The 10,000-nt window shown below is 47.4% G+C and overlaps 17 non-coding genes across 17 annotated transcripts; all 17 read right to left on the reverse strand.

The window, feature by feature from the left end:
- Nucleotides 1-287: 287 nt before the first annotated feature.
- On the reverse strand, nt 288-370 carry trnal-cag. The gene has a single exon. It is a non-coding gene; the product is annotated as a tRNA-Leu (tRNA).
- A 637-nt stretch (nt 371-1,007) lies between these two features.
- Nucleotides 1,008-1,089, reverse strand: trnas-aga. The gene has a single exon. It is a non-coding gene; the product is annotated as a tRNA-Ser (tRNA).
- Nucleotides 1,090-1,490: 401 nt separating this feature from the next.
- Nucleotides 1,491-1,573, reverse strand: trnal-cag. Its single transcript has one exon. It is a non-coding gene; the product is annotated as a tRNA-Leu (tRNA).
- Nucleotides 1,574-2,210: 637 nt separating this feature from the next.
- Nucleotides 2,211-2,292, reverse strand: trnas-aga. Its single transcript has one exon. It is a non-coding gene; the product is annotated as a tRNA-Ser (tRNA).
- A 401-nt stretch (nt 2,293-2,693) lies between these two features.
- Nucleotides 2,694-2,776, reverse strand: trnal-cag. The gene has a single exon. It is a non-coding gene; the product is annotated as a tRNA-Leu (tRNA).
- A 637-nt stretch (nt 2,777-3,413) lies between these two features.
- trnas-aga lies at nt 3,414-3,495 on the reverse strand. The gene has a single exon. It is a non-coding gene; the product is annotated as a tRNA-Ser (tRNA).
- Nucleotides 3,496-3,896: 401 nt separating this feature from the next.
- trnal-cag lies at nt 3,897-3,979 on the reverse strand. The gene has a single exon. It is a non-coding gene; the product is annotated as a tRNA-Leu (tRNA).
- Nucleotides 3,980-4,616: 637 nt separating this feature from the next.
- Nucleotides 4,617-4,698, reverse strand: trnas-aga. The gene has a single exon. It is a non-coding gene; the product is annotated as a tRNA-Ser (tRNA).
- A 401-nt stretch (nt 4,699-5,099) lies between these two features.
- trnal-cag lies at nt 5,100-5,182 on the reverse strand. Its single transcript has one exon. It is a non-coding gene; the product is annotated as a tRNA-Leu (tRNA).
- Nucleotides 5,183-5,819: 637 nt separating this feature from the next.
- Nucleotides 5,820-5,901, reverse strand: trnas-aga. The gene has a single exon. It is a non-coding gene; the product is annotated as a tRNA-Ser (tRNA).
- Nucleotides 5,902-6,302: 401 nt separating this feature from the next.
- Nucleotides 6,303-6,385, reverse strand: trnal-cag. Its single transcript has one exon. It is a non-coding gene; the product is annotated as a tRNA-Leu (tRNA).
- A 637-nt stretch (nt 6,386-7,022) lies between these two features.
- On the reverse strand, nt 7,023-7,104 carry trnas-aga. The gene has a single exon. It is a non-coding gene; the product is annotated as a tRNA-Ser (tRNA).
- A 401-nt stretch (nt 7,105-7,505) lies between these two features.
- trnal-cag lies at nt 7,506-7,588 on the reverse strand. Its single transcript has one exon. It is a non-coding gene; the product is annotated as a tRNA-Leu (tRNA).
- A 637-nt stretch (nt 7,589-8,225) lies between these two features.
- Nucleotides 8,226-8,307, reverse strand: trnas-aga. Its single transcript has one exon. It is a non-coding gene; the product is annotated as a tRNA-Ser (tRNA).
- Nucleotides 8,308-8,708: 401 nt separating this feature from the next.
- trnal-cag lies at nt 8,709-8,791 on the reverse strand. Its single transcript has one exon. It is a non-coding gene; the product is annotated as a tRNA-Leu (tRNA).
- A 637-nt stretch (nt 8,792-9,428) lies between these two features.
- trnas-aga lies at nt 9,429-9,510 on the reverse strand. The gene has a single exon. It is a non-coding gene; the product is annotated as a tRNA-Ser (tRNA).
- Nucleotides 9,511-9,913: 403 nt separating this feature from the next.
- Nucleotides 9,914-9,996, reverse strand: trnal-cag. The gene has a single exon. It is a non-coding gene; the product is annotated as a tRNA-Leu (tRNA).
- Between the last annotated feature and the right edge of the window lie 4 nt (nt 9,997-10,000).

The raw sequence follows: 10,000 nt of genomic DNA on the forward strand, positions 1-10,000 counted from the left end.
TTACTTCAATGACAAAGGGATTACTAAGGGATTGTGTCATTAACATGGTGCGACTTGACAAGTCTACATGGGCTATAGCAGAATCCTCAATTCGCCACATTCAATTTAGTCTGGATTTTTCCACCTGCTTACCGGGCTCATTAGCCCCCATCTCTAGGGCAGAAGGGGTAAAAAGGAAGCATTTCCCATTGGTGTATACAAAGAGAGATATCAACACGCAGCGATTGCCATCAGGCGGTTAACAAACACAGCAGTGCGGCACAGGTGACTGGCCGGCGCAAATAGCTTGTCAGGAGTGGGATTTGAACCCACGCCTCCAGGGGAGACTGCGACCTGAACGCAGCGCCTTAGACCGCTCGGCCATCCTGACGGCTCTGTGGAACGTCAGGTCTTGCTGCACGGGACCTGCGAGTGTACACCTTACAATTGCAACATATTTCAATGGCGTTAAAAATAGTGCCCAATTTCACAAAGGACTTGAACACCTTGAGAGCAGACTTTTCTAAGGAAACATCAAGAGGCCCTTTCAATAGGGCCTGAAACGAAGCATGTTATGCCTTCTCTGTCTTGTACCATTGGAAGGTTTTCCTAACCATTCATAAACATTGCCTGTGGAGAGTTTACTCTTGCTGTGTGTACAGTTGAAAGGAAAATACTTGTGGTCCTGAAGATATACAGCTCTGGAAGAAATTACGAGACTGTGGCATAACTTTCTTTCCTTTCCAAAAAAGTTGAAAAGGACATTTTTGAGTGAGGAACAGAAGCGTTCAATTTGCAGTGGTCTCTTCATTTTAACTCTTCTGTTCCTCACTCAAAACCTTCCTTTTCGACTTTTTTGGGAAGGAAAGAAAAGGGTGCAGTGCTCCAATCTCGGACGAGCCCTGAGCAGCAAACTACAAAAAATTCCACAGTATGCGAGAGAGAATGCAAAAGCGCAGACCACGCTAGAGATCTACTCGTCACTGCGCATAAAGTTCAGGATGCACCAGGGACTTGCACAAACGGTACGTTGTCGGCAGGATTCGAACCTGCGCGGGAAGATCCCAATGGATTTCTAGTCCATCGCCTTAACCACTCGGCCACGACAACCAATAGTCCAGTAAGGGGGGTTTCTCGTCGGCGTACAGATATGTCGTCAGCGTACGTACACGCTTTCGACCTTGCCACTATCAGCAATTGTGAAGAACCAACCGAGCATGCACATTACTTCAATGACAAAGGGATTACTAAGGGATTGTGTCATTAACATGGTGCGACTTGACAAGTCTACATGGGCTATAGCTGAATCCTCAATTCGCCACATTCAATTTAGTCTGGATTTTTCCACCTGCTTACCGGGCTCATTAGCCCCCATCTCTAGGGCAGAAGGGGTAAAAAGGAAGCATTTCCCATTGGTGTATACAAAGAGAGATATCAACACGCAGCGATTGCCATCAGGCGGTTAACAAACACAGCAGTGCGGCACAGGTGACTGGCCGGCGCAAAAAGCTTGTCAGGAGTGGGATTTGAACCCACGCCTCCAGGGGAGACTGCGACCTGAACGCAGCGCCTTAGACCGCTCGGCCATCCTGACGCCACGGTTGACCGTCAGGTCTTGCTGCACGGGACCTGCGAGTGTACACCTTACAATTGCAACATATTTCAATGGCGTTGAAAATAGTGCCCAATTTCACAAAGGACTTGAACACCTTGAGAGCAGACTTTTCTAAGGAAACATCAAGAGGCCCTTTCAATAGGGCCTGAAACGAAGCATGTTATGCCTTCTCTGTCTTGTACCATTGGAAGGTTTTCCTAACCATTCATAAACATTGCCTGTGGAGAGTTTACTCTTGCTGTGTGTACAGTTGAAAGGAAAAGACTTGTGGTCCTGAAGATATACAGCTCTGGAAGAAATTACGAGACTGTGGCATAACTTTCTTTCCTTTCCAAAAAAGTTGAAAAGGACATTTTTGAGTGAGGAACAGAAGCGTTCAATTTGCAGTGGTCTCTTCATTTTAACTCTTCTGTTCCTCATTCAAAACCTTCCTTTTCGACTTTTTTGGGAAGGAAAGAAAAGGGTGCAGTGCTCCAATCTCGGACGAGCCCTGAGCAGCAAACTACAAAAAATTCCACAGTATGCGAGAGAGAATGCAAAAGCGCAGACCACGCTAGAGATCTACTCGTCACTGCGCATAAAGGTCAGGATCCACCAGGGACTTGCACAAACGGTACGTTGTCGGCAGGATTCGAACCTGCGCGGGAAGATCCCAATGGATTTCTAGTCCATCGCCTTAACCACTCGGCCACGACAACCAATAGTCCAGTAAGGGGGGTTTCTCGTCGGCGTACAGATATGTCGTCAGCGTACGTACACGCTTTCGACCTTGCCACTATCAGCAATTGTGAAGAACCAACCGAGCATGCACATTACTTCAATGACAAAGGGATTACTAAGGGATTGTGTCATTAACATGGTGCGACTTGACAAGTCTACATGGGCTATAGCAGAATCCTCAATTCGCCACATTCAATTTAGTCTGGATTTTTCCACCTGCTTACCGGGCTCATTAGCCCCCATCTCTAGGGCAGAAGGGGTAAAAAGGAAGCATTTCCCATTGGTGTATACAAAGAGAGATATCAACACGCAGCGATTGCCATCAGGCGGTTAACAAACACAGCAGTGCGGCACAGGTGACTGGCCGGCGCAAAAAGCTTGTCAGGAGTGGGATTTGAACCCACGCCTCCAGGGGAGACTGCGACCTGAACGCAGCGCCTTAGACCGCTCGGCCATCCTGACGGCTCTGTGGAACGTCAGGTCTTGCTGCACGGGACCTGCGAGTGTACACCTTACAATTGCAACATATTTCAATGGCGTTGAAAATAGTGCCCAATTTCACAAAGGACTTGAACACCTTGAGAGCAGACTTTTCTAAGGAAACATCAAGAGGCCCTTTCAATAGGGCCTGAAACGAAGCATGTTATGCCTTCTCTGTCTTGTACCATTGGAAGGTTTTCCTAACCATTCATAAACATTGCCTGTGGAGAGTTTACTCTTGCTGTGTGTACAGTTGAAAGGAAAAGACTTGTGGTCCTGAAGATATACAGCTCTGGAAGAAATTACGAGACTGTGGCATAACTTTCTTTCCTTTCCAAAAAAGTTGAAAAGGACATTTTTGAGTGAGGAACAGAAGCGTTCAATTTGCAGTGGTCTCATCATTTTAACTCTTCTGTTCCTCACTCAAAACCTTCCTTTTCGACTTTTTTGGGAAGGAAAGAAAAGGGTGCAGTGCTCCAATCTCGGACGAGCCCTGAGCAGCAAACTACAAAAAATTCCACAGTATGCGAGAGAGAATGCAAAAGCGCAGACCACGCTAGAGATCTACTCGTCACTGCGCATAAAGTTCAGGATCCACCAGGGACTTGCACAAACGGTACGTTGTCGGCAGGATTCGAACCTGCGCGGGAAGATCCCAATGGATTTCTAGTCCATCGCCTTAACCACTCGGCCACGACAACCAATAGTCCAGTAAGGGGGGTTTCTCGTCGGTGTACAGATATGTCGTCAGCGTACGTACACGCTTTCGACCTTGCCACTATCAGCAATTGTGAAGAACCAACCGAGCATGCACATTACTTCAATGACAAAGGGATTACTAAGGGATTGTGTCATTAACATGGTGCGACTTGACAAGTCTACATGGGCTATAGCAGAATCCTCAATTCGCCACATTCAATTTAGTCTGGATTTTTCCACCTGCTTACCGGGCTCATTAGCCCCCATCTCTAGGGCAGAAGGGGTAAAAAGGAAGCATTTCCCATTGGTGTATACAAAGAGAGATATCAACACGCAGCGATTGCCATCAGGCGGTTAACAAACACAGCAGTGCGGCACAGGTGACTGGCCGGCGCAAATAGCTTGTCAGGAGTGGGATTTGAACCCACGCCTCCAGGGGAGACTGCGACCTGAACGCAGCGCCTTAGACCGCTCGGCCATCCTGACGGCTCCGTGGAACGTCAGGTCTTGCTGCACGGGACCTGCGAGTGTACACCTTACAATTGCAACATATTTCAATGGCGTTAAAAATAGTGCCCAATTTCACAAAGGACTTGAACACCTTGAGAGCAGACTTTTCTAAGGAAACATCAAGAGGCCCTTTCAATAGGGCCTGAAACGAAGCATGTTATGCCTTCTCTGTCTTGTACCATTGGAAGGTTTTCCTAACCATTCATAAACATTGCCTGTGGAGAGTTTACTCTTGCTGTGTGTACAGTTGAAAGGAAAAGACTTGTGGTCCTGAAGATATACAGCTCTGGAAGAAATTACGAGACTGTGGCATAACTTTCTTTCCTTTCCAAAAAAGTTGAAAAGGACATTTTTGAGTGAGGAACAGAAGCGTTCAATTTGCAGTGGTCTCTTCATTTTAACTCTTCTGTTCCTCACTCAAAACCTTCCTTTTCGACTTTTTTGGGAAGGAAAGAAAAGGGTGCAGTGCTCCAATCTCGGACGAGCCCTGAGCAGCAAACTACAAAAAATTCCACAGTATGCGAGAGAGAATGCAAAAGCGCAGACCACGCTAGAGATCTACTCGTCACTGCGCATAAAGTTCAGGATCCACCAGGGACTTGCACAAACGGTACGTTGTCGGCAGGATTCGAACCTGCGCGGGAAGATCCCAATGGATTTCTAGTCCATCGCCTTAACCACTCGGCCACGACAACCAATAGTCCAGTAAGGGGGGTTTCTCGTCGGTGTACAGATATGTCGTCAGCGTGCGTACAAGCTTTCGACCTTGCCACTATCAGCAATTGTGAAGAACCAACCGAGCATGCACATTACTTCAATGACAAAGGGATTACTAAGGGATTGTGTCATTAACATGGTGCGACTTGACAAGTCTACATGGGCTATAGCTGAATCCTCAATTCGCCACATTCAATTTAGTCTGGATTTTTCCACCTGCTTACCGGGCTCATTAGCCCCCATCTCTAGGGCAGAAGGGGTAAAAAGGAAGCATTTCCCATTGGTGTATACAAAGAGAGATATCAACACGCAGCGATTGCCATCAGGCGGTTAACAAACACAGCAGTGCGGCACAGGTGACTGGCCGGCGCAAATAGCTTGTCAGGAGTGGGATTTGAACCCACGCCTCCAGGGGAGACTGCGACCTGAACGCAGCGCCTTAGACCGCTCGGCCATCCTGACGGCTCTGTGGAACGTCAGGTCTTGCTGCACGGGACCTGCGAGTGTACACCTTACAATTGCAACATATTTCAATGGCGTTAAAAATAGTGCCCAATTTCACAAAGGACTTGAACACCTTGAGAGCAGACTTTTCTAAGGAAACATCAAGAGGCCCTTTCAATAGGGCCTGAAACGAAGCATGTTATGCCTTCTCTGTCTTGTACCATTGGAAGGTTTTCCTAACCATTCATAAACATTGCCTGTGGAGAGTTTACTCTTGCTGTGTGTACAGTTGAAAGGAAAAGACTTGTGGTCCTGAAGATATACAGCTCTGGAAGAAATTACGAGACTGTGGCATAACTTTCTTTCCTTTCCAAAAAAGTTGAAAAGGACATTTTTGAGTGAGGAACAGAAGCGTTCAATTTGCAGTGGTCTCTTCATTTTAACTCTTCTGTTCCTCACTCAAAACCTTCCTTTTCGACTTTTTTGGGAAGGAAAGAAAAGGGTGCAGTGCTCCAATCTCGGACGAGCCCTGAGCAGCAAACTACAAAAAATTCCACAGTATGCGAGAGAGAATGCAAAAGCGCAGACCACGCTAGAGATCTACTCGTCACTGCGCATAAAGTTCAGGATCCACCAGGGACTTGCACAAACGGTACGTTGTCGGCAGGATTCGAACCTGCGCGGGAAGATCCCAATGGATTTCTAGTCCATCGCCTTAACCACTCGGCCACGACAACCAATAGTCCAGTAAGGGGGGTTTCTCGTCGGTGTACAGATATGTCGTCAGCGTACGTACACGCTTTCGACCTTGCCACTATCAGCAATTGTGAAGAACCAACCGAGCATGCACATTACTTCAATGACAAAGGGATTACTAAGGGATTGTGTCATTAACATGGTGCGACTTGACAAGTCTACATGGGCTATAGCTGAATCCTCAATTCGCCACATTCAATTTAGTCTGGATTTTTCCACCTGCTTACCGGGCTCATTAGCCCCCATCTCTAGGGCAGAAGGGGTAAAAAGGAAGCATTTCCCATTGGTGTATACAAAGAGAGATATCAACACGCAGCGATTGCCATCAGGCGGTTAACAAACACAGCAGTGCGGCACAGGTGACTGGCCGGCGCAAAAAGCTTGTCAGGAGTGGGATTTGAACCCACGCCTCCAGGGGAGACTGCGACCTGAACGCAGCGCCTTAGACCGCTCGGCCATCCTGACGGCTCCGTGGAACGTCAGGTCTTGCTGCACGGGACCTGCGAGTGTACACCTTACAATTGCAACATATTTCAATGGCGTTAAAAATAGTGCCCAATTTCACAAAGGACTTGAACACCTTGAGAGCAGACTTTTCTAAGGAAACATCAAGAGGCCCTTTCAATAGGGCCTGAAACGAAGCATGTTATGCCTTCTCTGTCTTGTACCATTGGAAGGTTTTCCTAACCATTCATAAACATTGCCTGTGGAGAGTTTACTCTTGCTGTGTGTACAGTTGAAAGGAAAAGACTTGTGGTCCTGAAGATATACAGCTCTGGAAGAAATTACGAGACTGTGGCATAACTTTCTTTCCTTTCCAAAAAAGTTGAAAAGGACATTTTTGAGTGAGGAACAGAAGCGTTCAATTTGCAGTGGTCTCTTCATTTTAACTCTTCTGTTCCTCACTCAAAACCTTCCTTTTCGACTTTTTTGGGAAGGAAAGAAAAGGGTGCAGTGCTCCAATCTCGGACGAGCCCTGAGCAGCAAACTACAAAAAATTCCACAGTATGCGAGAGAGAATGCAAAAGCGCAGACCACGCTAGAGATCTACTCGTCACTGCGCATGAAGGTCAGGATCCACCAGGGACTTGCACAAACGGTACGTTGTCGGCAGGATTCGAACCTGCGCGGGAAGATCCCAATGGATTTCTAGTCCATCGCCTTAACCACTCGGCCACGACAACCAATAGTCCAGTAAGGGGGGTTTCTCGTCGGCGTACAGATATGTCGTCAGCGTACGTACACGCTTTCGACCTTGCCACTATCAGCAATTGTGAAGAACCAACCGAGCATGCACATTACTTCAATGACAAAGGGATTACTAAGGGATTGTGTCATTAACATGGTGCGACTTGACAAGTCTACATGGGCTATAGCTGAATCCTCAATTCGCCACATTCAATTTAGTCTGGATTTTTCCACCTGCTTACCGGGCTCATTAGCCCCCATCTCTAGGGCAGAAGGGGTAAAAAGGAAGCATTTCCCATTGGTGTATACAAAGAGAGATATCAACACGCAGCGATTGCCATCAGGCGGTTAACAAACACAGCAGTGCGGCACAGGTGACTGGCCGGCGCAAAAAGCTTGTCAGGAGTGGGATTTGAACCCACGCCTCCAGGGGAGACTGCGACCTGAACGCAGCGCCTTAGACCGCTCGGCCATCCTGACGGCTCCGTGGAACGTCAGGTCTTGCTGCACGGGACCTGCGAGTGTACACCTTACAATTGCAACATATTTCAATGGCGTTAAAAATAGTGCCCAATTTCACAAAGGACTTGAACACCTTGAGAGCAGACTTTTCTAAGGAAACATCAAGAGGCCCTTTCAATAGGGCCTGAAACGAAGCATGTTATGCCTTCTCTGTCTTGTACCATTGGAAGGTTTTCCTAACCATTCATAAACATTGCCTGTGGAGAGTTTACTCTTGCTGTGTGTACAGTTGAAAGGAAAAGACTTGTGGTCCTGAAGATATACAGCTCTGGAAGAAATTACGAGACTGTGGCATAACTTTCTTTCCTTTCCAAAAAAGTTGAAAAGGACATTTTTGAGTGAGGAACAGAAGCGTTCAATTTGCAGTGGTCTCTTCATTTTAACTCTTCTGTTCCTCACTCAAAACCTTCCTTTTCGACTTTTTTGGGAAGGAAAGAAAAGGGTGCAGTGCTCCAATCTCGGACGAGCCCTGAGCAGCAAACTACAAAAAATTCCACAGTATGCGAGAGAGAATGCAAAAGCGCAGACCACGCTAGAGATCTACTCGTCACTGCGCATAAAGTTCAGGATCCACCAGGGACTTGCACAAACGGTACGTTGTCGGCAGGATTCGAACCTGCGCGGGAAGATCCCAATGGATTTCTAGTCCATCGCCTTAACCACTCGGCCACGACAACCAATAGTCCAGTAAGGGGGGTTTCTCGTCGGTGTACAGATATGTCGTCAGCGTACGTACACGCTTTCGACCTTGCCACTATCAGCAATTGTGAAGAACCAACCGAGCATGCACATTACTTCAATGACAAAGGGATTACTAAGGGATTGTGTCATTAACATGGTGCGACTTGACAAGTCTACATGGGCTATAGCAGAATCCTCAATTCGCCACATTCAATTTAGTCTGGATTTTTCCACCTGCTTACCGGGCTCATTAGCCCCCATCTCTAGGGCAGAAGGGGTAAAAAGGAAGCATTTCCCATTGGTGTATACAAAGAGAGATATCAACACGCAGCGATTGCCATCAGGCGGTTAACAAACACAGCAGTGCGGCACAGGTGACTGGCCGGCGCAAATAGCTTGTCAGGAGTGGGATTTGAACCCACGCCTCCAGGGGAGACTGCGACCTGAACGCAGCGCCTTAGACCGCTCGGCCATCCTGACGGCTCTGTGGAACGTCAGGTCTTGCTGCACGGGACCTGCGAGTGTACACCTTACAATTGCAACATATTTCAATGGCGTTGAAAATAGTGCCCAATTTCACAAAGGACTTGAACACCTTGAGAGCAGACTTTTCTAAGGAAACATCAAGAGGCCCTTTCAATAGGGCCTGAAACGAAGCATGTTATGCCTTCTCTGTCTTGTACCATTGGAAGGTTTTCCTAACCATTCATAAACATTGCCTGTGGAGAGTTTACTCTTGCTGTGTGTACAGTTGAAAGGAAAAGACTTGTGGTCCTGAAGATATACAGCTCTGGAAGAAATTACGAGACTGTGGCATAACTTTCTTTCCTTTCCAAAAAAGTTGAAAAGGACATTTTTGAGTGAGGAACAGAAGCGTTCAATTTGCAGTGGTCTCTTCATTTTAACTCTTCTGTTCCTCACTCAAAACCTTCCTTTTCGACTTTTTTGGGAAGGAAAGAAAAGGGTGCAGTGCTCCAATCTCGGACGAGCCCTGAGCAGCAAACTACAAAAAATTCCACAGTATGCGAGAGAGAATGCAAAAGCGCAGACCACGCTAGAGATCTACTCGTCACTGCGCATAAAGGTCAGGATCCACCAGGGACTTGCACAAACGGTACGTTGTCGGCAGGATTCGAACCTGCGCGGGAAGATCCCAATGGATTTCTAGTCCATCGCCTTAACCACTCGGCCACGACAACCAATAGTCCAGTAAGGGGGGTTTCTCGTCGGCTGTACAGATATGTCGTCAGCGTACGTACACGCTTTCGACCTTGCCACTATCAGCAATTGTGAAGAACCAACCGAGCATGCACATTACTTCAATGACAAAGGGATTACTAAGGGATTGTGTCATTAACATGGTGCGACTTGACAAGTCTACATGGGCTATAGCATGAATCCTCAATTCGCCACATTCAATTTAGTCTGGATTTTTCCACCTGCTTACCGGGCTCATTAGCCCCCATCTCTAGGGCAGAAGGGGTAAAAAGGAAGCATTTCCCATTGGTGTATACAAAGAGAGATATCAACACGCAGCGATTGCCATCAGGCGGTTAACAAACACAGCAGTGCGGCACAGGTGACTGGCCGGCGCAAAAAGCTTGTCAGGAGTGGGATTTGAACCCACGCCTCCAGGGGAGACTGCGACCTGAACGCAGCGCCTTAGACCGCTCGGCCATCCTGACGGCT

This window comes from Esox lucius, chromosome 17, assembly GCF_011004845.1.
Source record: "Esox lucius isolate fEsoLuc1 chromosome 17, fEsoLuc1.pri, whole genome shotgun sequence".
NCBI lineage: Eukaryota > Metazoa > Chordata > Actinopteri > Esociformes > Esocidae > Esox > Esox lucius.